This window comes from Ovis aries, chromosome 6, assembly GCF_016772045.2.
Source record: "Ovis aries strain OAR_USU_Benz2616 breed Rambouillet chromosome 6, ARS-UI_Ramb_v3.0, whole genome shotgun sequence".
Lineage (NCBI taxonomy): Eukaryota > Metazoa > Chordata > Mammalia > Artiodactyla > Bovidae > Ovis > Ovis aries.
The window spans coordinates 6,658,647-6,681,597 of NC_056059.1; the positions used below are offsets into that span (position 1 = coordinate 6,658,647).

Sequence of the window (22,951 nt, forward strand, 5' to 3'; positions counted from 1 at the left end):
TTGATAATAAGTAAACTTTAGCAAAAAAGGAAGAAAAAAAAGATTATTTTGCAAAAAATAAAAACAGCCCTGCTTAAGGACTGCATCATATCCTAGCACAGATTCAGTGGAACAAGAACTGACCAAAAACCTTGAAGAGAACTTTCAGATGCTGGAAGAAGAGAAATTCAGAGGAGTAGAATAGCAGCAGAGAGCTCCCACCAGTCCTGAGTGGGGCGTAGCAACAGTCCTCCCTGAAGGTTAACATTCTGTGTAATTACGATTATGGTAAAATGTTGTGCTAGTCATTCTCCCTCAGCCCATCCTCTACCCTCTCTGGCTCTGCTTTCTGGCCTCTAGAGACTGCAGTGGCCAAGTTCCCTTGCATGCTGACTCCTGGTTGGTGCTGGTTAACAGGAAGCTCCAACAAGAGAGAAAGAGCAAGGGAAATGAGAGGGCAGGGAAATGCTCTCCCTGCTGGCCCTCTGGGCCACGGTTTGGCAATGGCTTTGCTCCTCGATGTAGACGGTCAGAGCTCCTGTTTGTCACTCTACCATGCCTTAACTCTTGCTGTGTTCCAATAACACACACCACCTCCTTGCCTCTTCAGACCTAAGGGTAATAATAGCTTCCTGCTCTTGACCTCTGGGTGCTTCATTTTCATTCGCTAGCTTCCACGAGCCTGTACTATATTATCTTTAATTACTCCTTTGAATATGCCACCTATTTTCTACTGGGACCCTAAATGATACTAATATGTTTTAGATTTCATTTTACAATGTGAATTTAATGGTTTTTAATGAATCATGTATCATGATCACACAATCTCAAAGTTAGGAATACTTTAAGATCATCTTCTGTTTTCCACCAAAGGGATCCCTGTTTGACTATTAAACTCAAGATTATGAGTCCAAAGAGCTCAGAACCAGGTGAGCAGCACTTCTTAGAGTGATTTCATAGCCAGGCTCACTTCTGATTGGGCACAAAATGTATTTCCGTTTATCTCTAACAGTTGTCCCCTAATTCTTGCTAAGGTCTTAAATGATAATTAATTTGCTGACTGATATAGCTTTAAAGTTTATATCTCCATGTTTATTTACATTTTACATGATACTCCTGGAGGCAGAAGCATATCTTTAAGTGCCAGAACAATGATGCTAATGAAATTTGAAGTGTTTCAGTTTGTTTTGTTCTGGGCGGGTCTATTCTTTTATTGTCATAAATTATAAGAAGGCCTTTCCCTTTTCTGAAAAAAATCAATCTCATTCCTTCTTTTTTTGAAAGCACACAACAATTTATTGCAAAACTTAAATGAATTCAATATTTCCAAGGCTTTAAAGATGCAGCCAAAACAATGAGAAAAAGAATAGTTATCCAGTTTTGAAAAATATCTGTTTATTGACTGCCAGTTATACTTATTTTGCTGCCTTGCATGAAATTATTATAATGGAGAATCATGAAAGAGTTGTTAATAAATCAAGGACAAAATAATACTCAACAATGAACATATAAGTTAGGGATATTTCATTCATTTAAATTTAATTTTTTAAAGATAATAAAATAGATTAAAAATAGATAACAAAAAAGATAATAAAACATGTTTTTGAAGCATAAAATCATTCATTCAGTGGAGTCAGATGTACTAGTATATGAACAGAAAGTTCATCCTTTCGAAGACCAAAGAGGCTTTATGGTGATAAAACAGATGTATCATTATATCCTGTGTCCCCTTCCCCGAGGTCAATCTTGAAGCTGATGCTCCATTTATCAGCAATAAGTTATAAGAGTTTTAAGCAGCTTCATGGGTTTGCAGAGTAAGATGAAAAATTGGTTCTTGGAAGATAAACAAATCCTCAACTTAACAGAGCTGTCTATCATCCAAACATGTGTTGCTTGATGGGAAAAGTGCAATTCATCATTGTGCTTGTCAAGTGGAGCTTTCAGTGGAATCCAAATAAGCAAAAGCACCATGGTAGGAGCCATCAGCATTCCTTCAGAGCGTGCATTCTGAGGTCAACATTCGGAATCAACTGCTGTGATTGTGCTTAGTTGACCTTCTACAATTGTCTGAACAGCAGGAAATATTTTTCCCTCATGAACCATGTTAAATATGGTGATATTTTCCTTGCCACAGGGCTTTTCTAAAGGACTACTCTTTCTCTATTTTTGATAGGACTAAACTAAACAAAGGTTATCTGCCAGGGTCATTTGTGCCCAGACATATCCCTTGCAATCACCAGCTTAACCAATATGATTCTGTTCATAGGTGTATTATGAAGAATAAACATTTATTAGTGTATAAAAGATCTTCACCTTCTGTATACAATTATGCATTTTTCCAATTTGTATAATTGTGCATTATTATGAATCTAAGAAAAAATTTATCCCCTGAGAATATTCTTACTTGTTAAAATGAAATACTTTGTCAGTAAAAAGAATAAGTTTGGACATAAAAACCATTAACATTTACAATGCTGAATCTCTATGAATGAACTTATCAGCCAGTCCTCTCCTCAGGCCATTAGGTCTAGATTCATAAAATATATGTCCTAGTGGAAGAGAACACCAGCTCTGATGAAAGAAGGCGTAGGTTTCAAAAGTGCGGCCCCAGTGCTTACTAACCCTCTGAACTTAAGTCAGATGAGTTGAATTACCTTCTTAAGCTCTAGTTTTCCAAAATGTAAAATAAAACTAATAAATCTGATCTCTCTTGAGGGTTAATAAGGATTAGAAATAATATATGTTAAGTTCCATGATGTACATACACCTCACAGAGGTGCTCAAGAAGGGATTACTGAATAAGAATGCATTGACTTCCTATACACACACAACACACAAATACACACACACACACACACACAGAAAGAACATGCCAATAGAATTTGTCTATAAGATGTTTGAAAATATCTAGATTTATTTTCAGTTTTTATACATATACTTGGTATTAGCTCATCATAATCTAAGAGAAATAATTTTTCATCTGTCTTTTCCTCTGTAAGTACCTATTTTATAACTGAATTGTGGATGAACACCAACCTGTTTATTGTCTCCCAGAAGAAGTAATGATATAAATATGTAAATATTAGTGGCTTTTTAAAATTGAGCACTTACTATAGTAAGCTCTTTACTTCCTTAAATCATTTATCTCCAGAAAACTTTGAAGAGAAGTATCAATGTACTTCTACTTGTATATGTTCAGATGGCCTGTCACTACCCTCATTTTTATGGAGAGGAAACCAGAGACTTAGAAAAGTGAGGTACTTTGCCTAAAATTATGCAGCTAAGACCAGAAATTGAACACGGGAATTCTGACTTCAGAGCTTGTGTTTCTAATCACAGGGATTCCCTGGTAGCTCGCTTGGTAAAGAATCTGCCTGCAGTGCAGGAGACCCGGGTTTCATCCCTGGTCAGGAAGATCCCCTGGAGAAGGAAATGCAACCCACCCCAGTATCCTTGCCTGGAAAATCCCAGGGAAAGAAGAGCCTGGCGGGCTTCTGTCCATGGGGTCGCAAGAGTTGGACACGACTTAGCAACTAAACCACCACATAAATTGCCTTCCTCATCAATAGTCTAACGTCTATACCATGAACCCTAGAATGAAGAGAAAGAGAGAAGTGTAGAAACAATTGACATACAGTGTATACAGTCAGGGAGGAAATGGAAAAGACTAGAGAAGGAGAAAAACTTGCCTGGTCAGTCTATAAACCAGTGTTGAGAAAGACAGACTTTGTTTATTTTGTTTTCCTTTTTCTTCTTTTATTATTTCAAGAGCTTTATCTATATTAATCTTTAAAGATTTTTCAATCTTTAATTTTTAAATAGTTGATATTATGACTATTTGTAAAATAATACGTTACAGATTCAAAATTGAGTAAAACTGTCTTTTACAAACTGTGATTTGGTACAACATACTTATGTGAGCATGTGATATAATTCCCTTTCTTTGAAAACATTCCCTTAGAGACCTCATTCCACACCTAATACATTAATCAGATGAGTGAGCTTCTGTCCATAAATACTATTTTCCCCTTCAGTGTCTCTCAATTTAATCAGATACATAACTAAGAGAAATACTGGTAATATAAATCTTTAAAAAATACTATGTCCTATTGCCTACAACCTCTTGACCCATGTCAGGTAAGATTTATTTTACTGAAACCAAGTGAAAATGTAAAGTTAAGGCTTCTGTGAGAAATTTAACATTATTTCACTTTGTGAATAAAATCTGAGAAGAGTATCAGCTTTTACTTTTATGATAAATAATTCCCTGGTAAGATTTTAAGAAGCTCCTTTTCTATTAACTTACTATTGCTCGATTTCCACATCTTCTAGAGCTGACTAGAAGGCAAGCACAAGATTTGAGTTCTCATGGAACCCTGGACTTAAACTATTCTGTATATTGTCTGTGACATATCAGTTGTGTCAGATTTGTGTCAGCAAAACTCAGTCTTTACTCATGGGTTGTATTTTCACATACAGCTCATTGACAAGTCCACTTGAAAGATGTCAGAGTGAGTGGTAGAACCAAGACAATCTCCTCCTGAAATTCCACTACTATATGTATTCAAATACATGAAAAGGAAAGAGAAAATTAGTGTAAATAAGCCTATCCCATGCAAGGCTATTCTTAATCCATAAAATAAAGTCTTGGGGCCTAAGGATAACCAAGACAGGATGAGAGACATGATCTCAGACAAGTAAAAGCATTTTGAGGAAATTTGGAAAGTAGTCTATGATCGAGTAGCTCCTTCTGAAGCCCCAGCCCTTCTTCAGTTTTCCACTTCAGGCTTTTGGCAAAGCTTACCTCATACTTCTGAGACAAAATTTAATAAGCATTCCCTCACCCCAACTGGCTCTTAAACTGAAGACTTAGGTAACCCCGTATTCATCAGCTGTCCAGAAAAATGGTCAGAATGGTCAGTGGAAGGTGCAGCAATGATGTATAGTTAAGGTTTTAGAAGTAAGCAAATAATCCTACTTTTAATGGGTTTCCTATCCAGATTCCAAAATCCAACCTCAGCCCCTGCTGAGGGGTTTTCTAGTACCAAAAGCAAGTACACAAGTTGTTGGGAAGTCATGTTTACGGTGGCACAATATTTTTGGAAATCAATAGGAATATAACAATTTCAGGATGACAAGGCAAAAGAAAACAATAAGGACCATGTAATAAAAATAATAATAACCCAAGAAAAATATTAATAGTAGGAAGTAAAAAATCTTGGAATTTAGTGCAGAAATGCAAACAGTGAAATGGAAAAAAAGGTTGAGGAAATATCTGCTGCTGCTGAGTCGCTTCAGTCATGTCCGACTCTGCGCGACCCCATAGACGGCAGCCCACCAGGCTCCCTTGTCCCTGGGATTCTCCAGGCAAGAACACTGGAGTGAGTTGCCGTTTCCTTCTCCAGTGCGTGCAAGTGAAAAGTGGAAAGTGAAGTCGCTCAGTCATATCTGAATCTTAGCGACCCCACGGACTGCAGCCTACGAGGCTCCTCCGTCCATGAGATTTTCCAGTCAAGAGTCCTGGAGTGGGTTGCCATTGCCTTCTCCGGAGGAAATATCTCTAGACTGGGATAAATAAATAAGAAATAGAACTAGTAACTGAGTAAATCAAAAGTCAGTAAGTAGAAAAGACTGGCAAACAGTTAAATGGATTGCTTGACTTTTGTCTCAAGCCCCTTGGAAAGTGTCTTGTGTGCAGCAGAAGCAAAGGAGATAAAATAATATTGCCCAGACTTTCCTTCAGCTTAGGTTCTAGGTGTGATTTAATTTCAACAAGAAGGTGTACCTGTAAGAAATTTGCGCTTGAAACTGAATTAAGCAAAGAGAGGAATTAGATGTAAGGCATCCATCTTGCTGCTGCAGATCTGGTGGAGATGACTGATACTCTGGATACAGCAGTTCTACTGGGCAGCATCTTAATCCCAGATCACAGCTAAGGCATGTAACCCTAGACCCAGTGCTGGGCCAGCCCAATAGCTTCGACTCCTTAATTTCCTGATTGTGGCAAATGTTGCCAATCCCTTGGATAGCCAGGTCTGCAGTGCTTGTCTGAAGCCTTTTCTGGAGGCCCTGTCTTTCCAGAGCTTTCAACAATTCTATAAGCACTTACATTCCTTTTCTCCCTAAAATAACTAGAGAGGCATCTATTTCTGCAAATGAACTGTGAGCTGATACAGAAAGATAGAATTAAGGGCCAACATAGAAGGTAAAAAAAAGACAAGAGGTAAAAGGGCAACTGTTTCTCAGATACAGAAAAGGAAAAAAAGATGGACACAAATGCTGGTATTTCAAGACAGACAGGACAGTGCTGGAACTTATACTAGATAACTTGCATGGGGTCACCATCTGCCAAGAATAAAGGAGGAGAACAGAGGGGGATTAAAGCTTGAGGACAAGCAAGGAAGTTTCAGAAAAGCCACTGTAGAGTATTCACTAGGAACTTAATATGAGTCTGTGAAGAACTTAGAAGGAATAAAGTGAAATGACGATCGGCATCTACTGTTGTCCAGACAAATGTTCTAAAAGAAGAATAGATAATTCCTAAAATTAAGCAAGGCTTTTCTCCACTAAAGCATTGATAAGTAGGTGAAGAACTTAATAAGAAATTAAATTACGCGAATTGTCTAGTGAAAAGAATTCTTCAACTATATACAAGTCAGGTCTTGGGTGCAAAATACAAGTAGACACTAGGAATCCACACTCAATAATCTGTTCTCAAACTGACGAAGATTAGGACCTTTTCTGTTCTGCCCAGTAAATATATGTCCAGCTACTTGGCAAAAAGTTTTCCTTTTGGATGACTGTCTTTATCCTTAGGGACCAAGTCACCATAAAAGTAAAAAGTATTCCTGGTAGCAACTTTGGAAAAATTCCTGAAGTAAATAACTCTCTTTGACAGGAATGAGGGCCTTAATCCATGGGGGCTGCATACTTAAGAATCTGCATACCAATGTGATTCCACAGGCAGAAACGATGCCACAGTGTAAGCGCTATGAGCTGTTATAAAGCAGCCACCATGCTAGAAAACCAACAAGTACAAATATGGAATGGTATTCTCTGCTCTTCTTTCCTTCCAAAGAATGTAAACATCCCAGCTCTTTCAGAAAAACCCTGATGGGCCCAGAGCCTTATGTAGGACATGTCCCTGTCTACGCGTTTGTTGGATTAAATTCTGAAAGATTGCACAAAGGCTTTGAACTGTATGCACATTCTTTTTATAAATATTTACACAGAATTAAAAAAAATTTTTTTTCAAGACCTCATTTTAAAAAAGCACATGTAAAGCCTAAAAGATTAGATAAATAAGTAGTATAATTAGGAAGACTCAGAAAAGAATAAAGCTAGCACTCACCATTTGGGTTTCTCAAGTCTCTGTTTATATTTATTAACTGTACACCCAACTATTAACCAAATGTTTACTATGCTGCAATACCTCATCTATTAAGAATTTAGCTATCCAAAAAACCTGTAAGTATACTCAACAGTATTTTGAGTGGTTAAAATACAGTTAAAAATACAGTTACCTAAAACTTCTGTACCTCACTCTAAGTATCTGGGATCTTTTTTCAGTCTATTTGCTCAATTTTATACAATTCTAATAAGCTTTTTTGTTTGGTTTACAGAAAATTAGAAATGGAGAGGCAAGCATGAACTTTGTTAAAGGATGTTACAGTTAAGACAACACCAAAGCAAGAAAGTAAAAGCCAACATTTAAAAACACATGAAAATCTTTAAAAAAAACAACAAACTCAGAATACATTTAAAGTATAAAAAACTTCCACATGCTCAATGAGACTTAGTGCCTCTATGTATTTGAGTAAAATAATAGGAATTAATAATAATGATCACAAGTCATTTAAAATATTTAAATCATTGCGGTAGGTTGATTAGATGTAGAAAAAATATGACATCTTTTAGAAAGAATATCTTTCCAAACAAATAAAACAGAAGTTTTTCTATTTAAAGGTAGAACTAGGCCTAAGGTATTGCTACATTAATAGAGAACTGGATTAGAATTCATAATCTGAGGTCCTGAATACTTTGCCTATATTGCTGTTTTTACTGAAATTATTTAATTTCAGATGTGAATATGTCTCATGTACTCTGAAAAATGTATCTCTTTTTCCATAGCTCTAGATATCCTGATACAGGGGGCCCAGGAATGTTAATCAAGGACTATGCCTTTCATAGAAGGGCCAATTGGAATGATATCCTCCAAAGTTTTAGTTAACTGGAAGTTCATGTAATCAATCATTAGTATACAAAAGTGTGTGACCTAAGGCAGCAGCTCTCAACCATTTTAGTCTAAAGACTTATTTACACTCTCAAAAATAATTGAGGACCTAAAAAAATATTTTGTCCTTGTGAGTTCTATCTACTGGTATTTACCATGTTAGAAATAAAAAGATCTATAATTGATTTATTAATTTTAAAATTCAGTAATTTTAGTGGGCCAAAAAGTTCATTTTTATAGGAAACCCAAACGAACTTTTTGTCAATCCAATAGTATGTTAACACAAATATTTTATGAAAAATAACCATGTTTTCTGACACTAAGATAATTTGATGAATACAGTGATATGGGTGTTGCATTTCTGTTAAATTGTTTTAATGTCTGAGCTTAACACAAGACAGCTGGATTCTCTCCTGCGCGTTTGCATTCATGCTGTTGTGTTACACTGTGTTAACTGAAGTGTATGAAGATCTCGCTTCACACAGATACGCAGTTAGAACGGGGCAGGGTATTTTAACAGCCCTTCAGATAGCTTTGGATACTCTATGACACTACATCAAGCTCAGTAAGTGACAGTTTCTCAAGCTACAATGGAGAATCTGAAATCATAGCCATGAACTTCTCATGCTTCGTTGAATTAAAATCCCCCAGTCTCTTTTGCACTTTGGATAGATCTTTGACCCATGCATGATTCTGTTACATTATACACGAGTCATTTAGAAAATATTGGTTCAGTGAGTTATGCAGATGGTCTGAATGTTGACACATTTAATCATGTGCATGTGTGTGCTAGTTGCTGAGTCACGTCCACCTGTTTGCAGCCCCATGTAGTGTGCGACATACAAAATCACACTCCTTAATACCATCAATGACCTCATCAGAGAAATGTTGAGTGCTGTGGTTGTTGTTTAGTCACTAAATCATGTCCCACTCTTTGGTATCTTTAAGTATTGGGAAGTTGTCAGATTCATGGTGGCAGGTGCAACTTTCTGATTTTCCCTTGAAAATACACAAATACTGTCAGTTGTTTTTCTTGAAGTGACAAGCTCACTTTGCTCATTTTCTAGAAGTCCGCTGAATACCCAAGTCTAAATAATTGTAGTTTGTCAGTCAGTCTTTAAAGTAAAAGTGATGTTCTATGAAAAAAAAATCACTGATTGAGCTTGCAGTGCAAAAAATTGTGCAAGTGCTTCCTCAAAACATTCAAAATGCCATACATGTGTTTTCATTTTGTCACACAAAATATTAAAAGATATGTGCTATAAATTTAATAAAATGCAAACGTTTCACTGCTTTGTCAAGGACATTCTTATGTGAAACCGCCATCTTGTTTCTTAAGTGAAACAATGACAGTGATGAATACAAGGACTCCTAGTACCGCCTCAAATGCTAATGTATCATCGCTTTTACACCATCAGAGCAAATGTCAACACAGTAAAAAAAAAAAAAAATGAAAACAAAAAAACACAATGTCTTTGGTACCATTTTGAAAATCATTTTGACCTCACAGATCCACTGAAAGCATCTCAGAGGCCCTAGAAGTCTGCAGACCACACTTTGAGAACTACTCATCAAACAGGAGAAATATCAACAACCTCAACATGCAGATGACACCACTCTAGTGACAGAAAGTGAAGAGGAACAAGAGCCTCTTGATGAGGATGAAAGAGGGGAGTGAAAAAGCTGGCTTAAAACTCAGCATTCAAAAACTTAAGATCATGGCATCCAGTCTCATCACTTCATGGCCAACAGAAGACAAAAAATTGGATGCAGTGGCAGATTTTATTTTCTTGGGCTCCAAAATCACTGCAGATGGTGAAATTAAAAGATGGTGAATTTAATTTCAGCCATGAAATGAAAAGACACTTTCTCCTTGGAAAGAAAGCTATGACAAACCTAGGCTGCATATTAAAAAGCAAACACATCCCTTTGCCAACTAAAAAGTCCATATAGTCAAAGCTATGGTTTTTCCAGTAGTCATTTTTGGATATGACAGTTGGACCATAAAGAAGGCTGAGCACCAAAGAATTGATGCTTTTGAATTGGTGCTGGAGAAGACTCTTGAGAATCCCTTGGACTGCAAGGAGATCAAACCAGTCAATCCTAAAGGAAATCAACCCTGAATATTCATTGGAAGCACTGTTGCGGAAACTCCAATACTTTGGCCACCTGATTCAAAGAGCTGACTCACTGGAAAAGACCCTGATGCTGGGAAAGATTGATGGCAAAAGGAGAAAGGGGTGGCAGAGGATGAGATGGTTATATAGCATGAGCGAGTCAATGCACATGAATCTGAGCACACTTCAGGAGACAGTGAAGGATGGGGGAGCCTGGCGTGCTACAGCTCATGGAGTCGCGAAGAGTCAGACGTGACTTGTCGACTGAGCAACAACAACCACAACATCTAAAGGGATCGGGATACATGATATGCATCCTTAGCCTCTTGGGTGTCTGAGTTTGAGAAAAGGAAATTCCATCAAACACAATGCAGGGACAAACCAAAGTAAGGTCCAGCCTAGGGAAGAAAGGCTGACAGAAGCCAGGAAGGGATACATTTTAAAAGAATGTGCTAAGAGCTCATGCTACAGCCATGAATCCCAATAAAAGACCACTCTGGTGATCTGGAGAAACACAGGAACAAGCAGTTTCAACCCAGATTGTCTGAGAGAGGAGAACTGGGCTGGAGTGTCAAGGGTGTTTGAAAATAACTTCTTCTCAGTTTCCAAACTACTGGCTGGCTAGTCGAAATTCACTGAGAGCTGTAACTGCAGTTCAAATATCTTTGATTCTTTTATAGCCCAAGATATGTCTTACACATATCAGTTCAGTTCAGTCGCTCAGTCATGTCCGACTCTCTGTGACCCCATGAATCGCAGCACACCAGGCCTCCCTGTCCATCACCAACTCCCGGAGTTCACTCAGACTCACGTCCATCAAGTCAGTGATGCCATCCAGCCATCTCATCCTCTGTCATCCCCTTCTCCTCCTGCCCCCAATCCCTCCCAGCATCAGAGTCTTCTCCAATGAGTCAACTCTTCGCATGAGGTGACCAAAGTACTGGAGTTTCAGCTTTAGCATCATTCCTTCCAAAGAAATCCCAGGGCTGGTCTCCTTCACATATAGGCATGCAATAAATATGTGCTAAATATATATCAATATGGCTTCCCTGGTGGCTCAGCAGTAAAGAATCTGCCTGCCAATGCAGGAGACACGGGTTCGATCCCTGGGTCAGTAAGATCCCCTGGAGAAGGAAATGGCAACCCATTTCAGTATTCTTGCCTGGGAAATCCCATGAACAGAGGAGCCTGGCAGGCTACAGTCCATGGGATTAAAAACAGTCGGACACGACCTAGCAACCGAACAACAACAAAAAATGAGTAAATTTAATTTTATCCAAAAGTCTATTTCAACTTCTTTCAGCAATGGGCCAATAGTTGCTCCCAAGCCTACTAATTTCTATGTATTCTTTCTTTGTCATCTCTTTTAGGTTTGAAATTACTCCAAAAGTATCATGTGGATGAATGGGAAATTCCCAGTGTATCTGTGGGGGAAAAAAAAAAATGGTTCTATTGGATACTGGACATCAGAGATAACTGAGTTTTCCCCAGCAAAGGGGATGGCCACACCAGCAACTCTGCAGCTGCTCCTGCCAGTCACTCCATTTTGCCATCATTCCCTTGGCCCCACGAGAGGTAAGGTCACAAGGCAACCAGTAAAACATACAACTTCACCAAATGCGGGTCTGGCTGCAATTTACGGAGATAAGCACATGAGCAGAAGCAGCGTGGGGCACTGGAGCTGAGACACTACCACAGGTGCCGCTGCAGCTTCCTGCGCTCTCCGTCTGCCTTGGCAGCTCCACATGAGCTTACCTGGGCTGTGGGAGTGACTTCCAAATCCTGTACTTCAAGAAGAGAAATCAGGTCATGCCAAGTGCCCTCTGTGTCCACATAAGACACACACCCATCTTCCGTTGATGCATTTTAAAACTAGTCATGCTCCTTGCTGGGATTGACTAATACTTCTCCTATTTATTTCTGATTGACGAGAGACTACAAGATTGTCATCAACTGGCCAAAAATTTCTTGGTCAGTCAGAGCCAGCCAGAGGGAGCCTTGCAGAGGTAGGCAAGAGCCCTCAGCTACGCCCTCTTCACTTAGCTGGAGGTCATTGTAGAATTTACAAAGGAAATGGAGTTAGTTGGAACTTGAGGCTTTGCTTCCATTACCTCATTTAATTAATTGGTTTAGTAATTGTCCTACATAGTCAGTGCTTGTCTCTCAGGGACGGAGTTCTGAGGTTTGAAGTGCCCTCAAAAGCTTTATATTCTAAGATAAACAAAACGTAGGTAATTATAACCAAGTATGACAACTCCTGTGATTAAAGGTAACGTAATATGCAGTGGGAACACGCAGCAGGGATATACAGCCAAGGATCATTGGAGGGGGTAAGGTTTTCCAAAGGACACAAATGTGAGCCTCATGAGGAAAGGCCAAGGCGAGTCAGAAACACAAAGATCTAAGAACCTGACATGCAGTGAATGCTTAGTCAGCGCTTGCTGGATGAATTATCTTCCAGCTGTCTGGAAGAACACAATGCTGTCTCCCATTAACACTCCAGTATCTTGTAGAATGGGCTTCCCCCAAGGCTTAGTGGTAAAGAATCTGCCTGCCAATGCAGGAGAGTTGGGTTGATCCCAGGGTCAGGAAGATACCCTGAAGAATGAAATGGGAACTCACTCCAGTATTCTTGCCTCAGAAATCCCATGGACAGAGGAGCCTGATGGGCTACAATCCACCAGTTCAGTTCAGTTCAGTCGCTCAGTCAAGTCCGATTCTTTGTGACCCCTGGACTGCAGCACGCCAGGCTACTCTGTCCATCACCAACTCCCAGAGTTTACCTAAACTCATGTCTATTGAGTCAGTGGTGCCATCCAACCATCTCATCCTCTGTTGTCCCCTTCTCCTCCTGCCTTCAATCTTTCCAAGCATCAGAGCCTTTTCATATGAGTCAGCTCTTCAGATCAGTTGGCCAAAGTACTGGAGTTTCAGCTTCAACATCAGTACTTCCAGTGAATATTCAGGACTGATTACCTTTAGGATGGACTGGTTGGATATCCTTGCAGTCCAAGGGACTCTCAAGAGTCTTGTCCAACACCACAGTTCAAAAGCATCAGTTCTTCGGTGCTCAGCTTTCTATGTCGTCCAACTCTCACATCCATACATGATTACAGGAGAAACCATAGCTTTGACTAGATGGACCTTTGTTGGTAAAGGAATGTCTCTGCCTTTTAAAAGCTGTCTATGTTGGTCATAACTTTTCTTCCAAGGAGCAAGCATCTTTTAATTTCATGGCTGTCAACATCTGGAGTGATTTTGGAGTCCAGAAAAATAAAATCAGCCATCATTTCTACTGTTTCTCCATCTATTTGCCACGAAATGATGGGACCAGATCCATGACCTTAGTTCTCAGAATGTTGAGCTTTAAGCTACCTTTTTCACTCTCCTCTTTCACTTTCTTCAAGAGGCTCTTTACTTCTTCACTTTCTCCCATAAGGGTGGGGTCATCTGCATATCTGAGGTGATTGATATTTCTCCCAGCAATCTTGATTCCAGCTTGTGTCTCTTCCACTCCAGCAGTATTCATGACATACTCTGCATATAAGTTAAATAAGCAGGGTGACAGTATACAGCCTCAACGTACTCCTTTCCCGATTTGGAACCAGTCTGTTGTTTCATGTCCAGTTCTAACTGTTGTTTCCTGACCTGCATACAGATTCTCAGGAGGCAGGTCGGGTGGTTTAGTATTCCCATCTCTTGAAGAATTTTCCAGTTTTTTGTGATCCACACAGTCAAAGGCTTTGGCATAGTCAATAAAGCAGAAATAGATGTGTTCCTGGAACTCTCTTGCTTTTTTGATGATCCAGCAGATGTTGGCCATTTGATCTCTGGTTCCTCTGCCTTTTCTAAAACCAGCTTGAACACCTGGAAGTTCATGGTTCACATACTGTTGTCATCTGGCTTGGAGGATTCTGAGCATTATTTTGCTAGTGTGTGAGATGAGTGCAATTATGCAGCAGTTTGAACATTCCTTGGCATTGCCTTTCTTTGGGATTTGGAATGAAAACTGACCTTTTCCAGTCCTGTGGCCACTGCTGAGTTTTCCAAATATGCTGGCATATTGAGTGCAGCACTTTCACAGCATCATCTTTTAGGACTTGAAATAGCTCAACTGGAATTCCACACTGGAATTCCACTGGAATTCACCTTCACTAGCTTTGTTTGTAGTGATGCTTCCTAAGGCCCACTTGACTTCACATTCCAGGATGTCTGGCTTTAAGTGAGTGATCACATCATTGTGATTATCTGGGTCATGAAGATCTTTTTTTGTACAGTTCTTCTGTGTATTCTTGCCACCTCTTCTTAATATCTTCAGCTTCTGTTGGGTCCATACCATTTCTGTCCTTTATTGAGCCCATCTCTGCATGAAATGTACCCTTGGTATCTCTAATTTCCTTGAAGAGATCTCTAGTCTTTCCCATTTTATTGTTTTTCTCTAATTTTTTGTATTGATCACTGAGGAAGCCTTTCTTATCTCTCCTTGCTGTTCTTTGGAACTCTGAATTCAAATGGGTATATCTTTCCTTTTCTCCTTTGCCTTTCGCTTCTCGTCTTTTCACAGCTATTTGTAAGGCCTCCTCAGACAACAATTTTGCCTTTTTGCATTTCTGTTTCTTGGTGATGGTCTTGATCCCTGCCTCCTGTACTATGTCTGAACCTCTGTCCATACTTTTCAGGTACTCTATCAGATCTAATCCCTTGAATCTATATCTCACTTCCACTGTATAACTGTTAGGGATGTGATTTAGGTCATACCTGAATGGTCTAGTGGTTTTCCCTAGTTTCTTCAATTTAAGTCTGAATTTGGCAATAAGGAGTTCATGATCTCAGCCACAGTCAGCTCCTGGTCTTGTTTTTGCTGACTGTATAGAGCTTCTCTGTCTTTGGCTGCAAAGAATATAATCAATCTGATTTCGGTGTTGACCATCTAGTGATGTCCATGTGTATAGTCTTCTCTTATGTTGTTGGAAGAGGGTGTTTGCTATGACCAGTGCGTTCTCTTGTCAAAACTCTATTTGCCTTTGCCCTGCTTCATTCTGTACTCCAAGGCCAAATTTGCCTGCTACTCTACGTATTTCTTGACTTCCTACTTTTGCATTCCAGTCCCCTATAATGAAAAGGACATCTTGTTTGGGTGTTAGTTCTAGAAGGTCTTTTAGGTCTTCATAGAGCCATTCAACTTAAGCTTCTTCAGCATTACAGGTCGGGGCATAGACTTGGATTACTGTGATGTTGAATGGTTTGCCTTGGAATTGAACAGAGATCATTCTATCGTGTTTGAGATTGTATCCAAGTACTGCATTTCAGACTCTTTTGTTGACTATGATGGCTACTCCATTTCTTCTAAGGGATTCTTGCCCACAGTAGTAGATATAATGGTCATCTGAGTTAAATTCACCCATTCCAGTCCATTTTAGTTCACTGATTCCTAAAATGTCAATGTTCACGCTTGCCATCTCCTGTTTGAACAGTTCCAATTTGCCCTGATTTGTGCGCCTAACATTCCAGGTTCCTATACAGTACTGCTCTTTACTGCATCGGACTTCACTTCCATCACCAGTCACATCCACAGCTGGGTACTGTTGCCTTGGCTCCCGCTCTTCATTCTCTCTGGAGTTATTTCTCCGCTGATCTCCAGTAGCATACTGGGTACCTACCAACCTCGGGAGTTCATATTTCATGGGTTTACAAAATAGTCGGACTTGACTTAGGGACCAAACAATATTCATTTATTAACATAAGGGCTTCTCGGGTGGTACTAGTGGTAAAAATTCTGCCTGCCAATGCAGGAGATACTATAAATACAGTTTCAATCCCTGGGTCAGGAAGATTCCCTGGAGGAGGAAATGGCAACCCACTCCAGTATTCTTGTCTGGAAAACTCCATGGACAGAGGAGTCTGGAGGGCTACAGTCTATGCGGTCGCAGAGTTGGACATGACATAGCTACTAAATAGCAACAGCAGCATCTTGTAGAACACTTCAAAACAAATACCTGTTAGCTCACCTACAAAATGGCTAGAAAAATCCCATCTTTGCTATTTTTAGTGAGATTCACAGACAAGCAACATTGGAGCCACCTGGGGACTTGTTAGAACCACAGAATTCTATCCCTCAACCCAGATGAACCAACATCTGAATTTTAAGATCCCCAGTGATTGATATACATACACATTAGGATTCAAGACTGTCCTGTACTAAAGGCTCGTCAACCAGTGATGGCCCTCTAGGACAGGGGTTTATAACCTTCAGGAACATCAGACTCTGGAGAGGAATTTTGAATGCAAAAATCCAGTTTTTATTCCCCTCTCTTCCACAAAAACCAAATCTTATTGCCTGGGACCTATGTATGTGCATTTTTAGCAAACTTCCCAGGGAACCTTGAAGCCTGTTCTTTGATACCTGGTATTATTTTCTATACAATACTATAAGGAAATATATTGGGGGCCAATCAGTTCTGTGTATGTGTGTGTGTGTGAGAGAGAGTGAGTGACTTAAAGACAGATCTTTATTGAGTGACTTCTTCCAAGAGACTGTGGTAACTCTTTTGAGCTTCAAAATAACCATACTTTTCAATGAGACTAAGAAAATGAGTTTATGGTCTTTATTTTCAGGTTTTTTGGCACGTCCTTTAACTATAAACCAAATCCCTTAAGATTATCAGTGGAAGTGAGAAATAGATTTAGAGGACTAGACCTGATAGACAGAGTGCCTGATGAACTATGGACGAAGGTTCATGACATTGCACAGAAGACAGGGATCAAGGCCATTCCCAAGAAGAGGAAATGCAAAAAAGCAAAATGGCTGTCTGAGGAGGCCTTACAAATAGCTGTGAAAAGAAGAGAAGCGAAAAGCAAAGGAGAAAAGGAAAGATATGCAAGGAGAGAAAAGAAAGCCTTCCTCAGTGATCAATGCAAAGAATTAGAGGAAAACAATAAAACAGGAAAGACTAGAGATCTCTTCAAGAAAATTAGAGATACCAAGGGAACATTTCATGCAGAGATGGGCTCAATAAAGGACAGAAATGGCATGGACCTAACAGAAGCTGAAGATATTAAGAAGAGGTGGCAAGAATACACAGAAGAACTGTACAAAAAAGATCTTCATGACGCAGACAATCACAATGGTGTGATCATTCACTTAGAGCCAGACATCCTGGAATGGGAAGTCAAGTGGGCCCTAGGACGCATCACTACGAACAAAGCAAGTAGAGGTGATGGAATTCCAGTGAGCTATTTCAAATCCTAAAAGATGATGCTGTGAAAGTGCTGCACTCAATATGCCAGCACATGTGGAAAACTCCGCAGTGGCCACAGGATTGGAAAAGGTCAGTTTTCATTCCAATCCCAAAGGCAATGCCAAGGAATGTTGAAACTACCACACAATTGCACTCATCTCACTTGCTAGCAAAGTAATGCTCAAAATTCTCCAAGCCAGATGACAACAGTATGTGAACCATGAACTTCCAGATGTTCAAGCTGGATTTAGAAAAGGCAGAGGAACCAGAGATCAAATTGCCAACATCTGCTGGATCACAGATAAAGCAAGAGAGTTCCAGGAACACATCTATTTCTGCTTTATTGACTATGCCAAAGCCTTTTGTGTGGATCACAATAAACTGGAAAATTCTTCAAGAGATGGGAATACCAGACCACCTGATCTGCCTCCTGAGAAATCTGTATGCAGGTCAGGAAACAACTGTTAGAACTGGTCATGGAACAACAGACTGGTTCCAAATAGGAAAAGGAGTACGTCAAGGCTGTATATTGTCATCCTGCTTATTTAACTTGTATGCAGTGTATGTCATGTGAAATACTGGGCTGGATGAAGCACAAGCTGGAATCAGGATTGCTGGCAGAAATATCCATAACCTCAGATATGCAGATGACACCATCCTTATGGCAGAAAGTGTGGAAAAATGAAAGAGCCTATTGATGAAAGTGAAAGAGGAGAGTGAAAATGTTGGCTTAACGCTCAACATTCAGAAAATGAAGATCATCGCATCCAGTCCCATCACTTCATGGCAAATAGATGGGGAAACAGTGGAAACAGTGTCAGACTTTATTTTGGGGGGCTCCAAAATCACTGCAGATGGTGATTGGAGCCATGAAATTAAAAGACGCTTACACCCTGCTTCTTTAACTTATATGCAGAGTACATCATGAGAAACGCTGGACTGGAAGAAATACAAGCTGGAATCAAGATTGCCGGGAGAAATATCAATAACCTCAGATATGCAGATGACACCACCCTTATGGCAGAAAATGAAGAGGAACTAAAAGCCTCTCGATGAAAGTAAAAGAGGAGAGTGAAAAAGTTGGCTTAAAGCTCAACATTCAGAAAAGGAAGATCATGGCGTCTGGTCCCATCACTTCATGGGAAATAGATGGGAAACAGTAGAAACAGTGTCAGACTCTATTTCGGGGGGCTCCAAAATCATGGCAGATGGTGACTGCAGCCATGAAATTAAAAGACACTTAATCCTTGGAAGAAAAGTTATGACCAACCTAGATAGCATATTCAAAAGCAGAGACATTACTTTGCCGACTAAGGTCCATCTAGTCAAGGCTATGGTTTCTCCAGTGGTCATGTATGGATGTGAGAGTTGGACTGTGAAGAAAGCTGAGCGCCAAAGAATTGATGCTTTCAAACTCTGGTGCTGGAGAAGACTTTTGCAAATCCCTTGGACTGCAAGGAGATCCAACCAGTCCATCATAGAGGAGATCAGTCCTGAGTGTTCATTGAAAGGACTGATGTTGAAGCTGAAATGCCAATACTTTTGCCACCTGATGCGAAGAGCTGACTCATTTGAAAAGACCCTGTTGCTGGGAAAGATTGAAGACAGGAGGAGAAGGGGACAACAGAGGATGAGATGATTGGATGGCATCACCGACTCAGTGGACATGGGTTTGGGTAGACTCTGGGAGTTGGTGATGGACAGGGATGCCTGGCGTGCTGCAGTTCATGGGGTCGCAAAGAGTCAGACATGACTGAGCGACTAAACTGAACTGAACTTTAACTATATAAATTCTATGGTTCTGAAAACTGAGATGATCCAAAATCAAGACTTTCTGGATTAGAAGTGGTAAACATAATATAAACTAGAGTGCAGCTAAAGGTTACTTATGGGGAAAATTATAATCCAGAAATTACCCCTTCATCAGATCATGCAGACACTATTCTGTGTAGCCTGCAGCCATATGAAAATTTCAAGTACCATTTGACAATACTTGTACTAAATGCATAATGCAAATATAACAGCACATTCAAATTTTTATTACTTCAGGTATAATTTGTATTCTCTATTTGCTCATAAAATTTAACATGCTGAAGGCAGGAATTTCCATTTGTTCTTGATTTTCATTTGAAACTAAATATGATGACATTTCCATTTCCTCTCTATTATTACATAAACCTGAAGCAAAGAAATGGAATTACCAAGCCTTATTTTATAGGAAAAATTAAATCCACATTAATTAAATTAGTTGAGCATAATATGGCATATTCTAATATTTGAAGGAAGTTGAATAGTCAAATGACAAATAAATGCATTAAAGTATTTTAATCAATTAAGGTTCAGTATAAAATCATTTGGTGTAATTGAGCACACTACACAACATCCTGTATAAATTATGCTTTTAAAGGAAAAAAATAAACCATGTTAACTTATTCAAATCAGTGCTTGACTAATTTTACAAATTGTTTGTAAAAGACAATTTACGTGATACTGAGTCTCCTCCTCTTCTCATGAAACAATCTGAATTTGAATGAAAATATCAAATCAATACCTTTTTTTGAAATGAAGTGGTTTGGCACCCATCTTTTATAGTAACACATCTCTCTTACTGTTTGATCACATTTATATTTGCTAAAACTTGCTTTCATTCAGAGTTTGCTTTAGAGAGTAATAAAAAGCCTCAGTTTCGAAGGCATTCAACCATTCACCAAGTACTGAGTTGTCTCCAAGAGCAGGTACTGTTCTGGGCTTGCCTTCACCAGGCTGGCTCCAGAGAACGGGAAGAACTTAGCAATTGAACCTCTATCTTAAAAGGCTGTTTATATGACGTGCCTTGATAACTACAGAGAATCATCAGAGTGAGAGGGGCACTGAACCCATGAGGATTGTTTTAACCCAGCAACAGATTATATATTAAGCACATGGTATGTGCAAAGTACTATACTCTGAAACATATGAAGATGTTCATGGTAGAGTTCCTGAACAAAGCTCTCTGAAGTGGAAAGCTGTTACATTATCTGCTGCAAAATGTAATCTCCCATTTCTGTCTTTCATTTATTTGTCTGTCCTTCCTCCCCCCCACCCTTTTATCCATCCGCTCCTCCCCTCCTCCTGCCTCCTCCAACTGTCTCTCATAATGATGTTTCTCGCAAATTCTCCATAGACGACAATTACAGTTGATGGACCCAATCTACTTGTTATTCACAATGATGTGAAAAGAGATCTCTTGTGCCTGAGTGTACATTTAAGATCCACTTTCACAGATTCCTTTCAGTTCAGTTGAGTTCAGTCATTCAGTTGGGTCCAACTCTTTGCAACCCCATAACTGCAGCACACCAGCCTTCCCTGTCCACCACCATCTCCCAGAGCTTGCTCAAACTCATGTCCATTGAATCGGTGATGCCATCCAACCATTTCATCCTGTGTTATCCCCTTTTCCTCCTGCCTTCAATCTTTCCCAGCATCAGAGTCTTTTCCAATGAGTCAGTTCTTTGCATCAGGTAGCAAAAGTATTGGAGTTTCAGCTTCAGCATCAGTACTTCCAAAGAATATTCAGGACTGATTTCCTTGAGGATTGACTGGCTGGATCTCCTTGCAGTTCAAGGGACTCTCAAGAATCTTCTCCAGCACCACAGTTCAAAAGCATCAATTCTTCAGCACTCAGCTTTCTTTATAGCCCAACTCTCACATCCATACATGACTACTGGAAAAACCATAACTTTGACTAGATGGACCTTTGTTGGCAATGTCTCTGCTTCTTAATATGCTGTCTAGGTTATTCATAGCTTTTCTTCCAAGGAGCAAGCATCCTTGAATTTCATGGCTGCAGTCACCATCTGCAGTGATTTTGGAGTCCAAGAAAATAAAGTCTGCCACTGTTTCCACCATTTCGCCATCTATTTGCCATGAAGTGATGGGACCAGATGCCATGATCTTCGTTTTTTGAATGTTGACTTTTAAGCCAACTTTTTCACTCTCCTCTTTTACTTTCATCAAGAGGTTCTTTAGTTCCTCTTCACTTTCTGCCATAAGGGTGGTGTCATCTGCGTATCTGAGGTTATTGCTATTTTTCAGGGCAATCTTGATTCCAGCTTGTGCTTCATCCAGCCCAGCGTTTCTCTTGATGTACTCTGCATAGAAATTAAATAAGCAGGGTGACAATATACAGCCTTGACGCACTCCTTTCCCAATTTGGAACCAGTCAGTTGTTCCATGTCTGGTTCTAACTGTTGCTTCTTGACCTGTATACCGATTTCTCAGGAGGCAGGTCAGGCGCTCTGGTATTCCCATATCTTTCAGAATTTTCCACAGTTTTTTTATGATCCACACAGTCAAAGGCTTTGGCATGGTCAATAAAACAGATGTTTTTCTGGAATTCTCTTGCTTTTTCTATGATCCAGCAGATGTTGGCAATTTGATCTCAAAAGGTTCCTTCCTCTTCCTTTTCTAAATCCAGCTTGAACATCTGAAATTTCATGGTTCACGTACTGTTGAAGTCTTACTTGGAGAATTTTGAGCATTTTGAGCATTACTTTGCTAGCGAGTGAGATGAGTGCAATTGTGTTGTAGTTTCAACATTCCTTGCCATTTCCTTGCTTTGGGATTGAATGGAAACACCTTTTCCAGTCCTGTGGCCACTGCTGAGTTTTCCAAATGTGCTGGCATATTGAGTGCAGCACTTTCACAGCATCATCTTTTAGGATTTGAAACAGCTCAACTGGAATTCCATCACCTCTACTTGCTTTGTTCGTAGTGATGCTTCCTAGGGCCCACTTGACTTCGCATTCCAGGATGTCTGGCTGTAAGTGAGTGATCACACCATTGTTATTATCTGGGTCATGAAGATCTTTTCTGTACAGCTCTTCTGTTTATTCTTGCCATCTCTTCTTAACATCTTCTGCTTCTGTTAGGTCCATACCATTCCTGTCCTTTATTGAGCCCATCTTTGCATGAAATGTTCCCTTGGTATCTCTGATTTTCCTGAAAAAATCTCTAGTCTATCCCATTCTAGTGTTTTCCACTATTTCTTGCATTGATCACTGAGGAAGGCTTTCTTATCTCTCCTTGCTATTCTTTGGAACTCTGCATTCAGATGGATTTATCTTTCCTTTTCTCCTTTACCTTTTGCTTTTCTTTTTTTCTCACCTACTTGAGAGGCCTCCTCAGACAACTATTTTGCCTTTTTGCATTTCCTTTTCTTGGGGATTGTCATGATCACTGCATCCTGTACAAGGTCACAAACCTCTGTCCATAGTTCTTCAGGCACTCTGTCTATCAGATCTAATCCCTTGAATCTATTTTTCACTTCCAGTGTATAATCGTAAAGGATCTGATTTAGGTCATACCTGAATGGTCTCGTGGTTTTCTCTACTTTCTTCAATTAA

General features: G+C 39.6%; 1 protein-coding gene across 3 annotated transcripts in view; it reads right to left on the reverse strand.

The window, feature by feature from the left end:
• The window catches only part of SYNPO2 (synaptopodin 2), a 205,707-nt gene that overhangs the window by 41,980 nt on the left and 140,776 nt on the right, over positions 1-22,951 (reverse strand). The gene's annotated exons all lie outside the window — the stretch shown is intronic.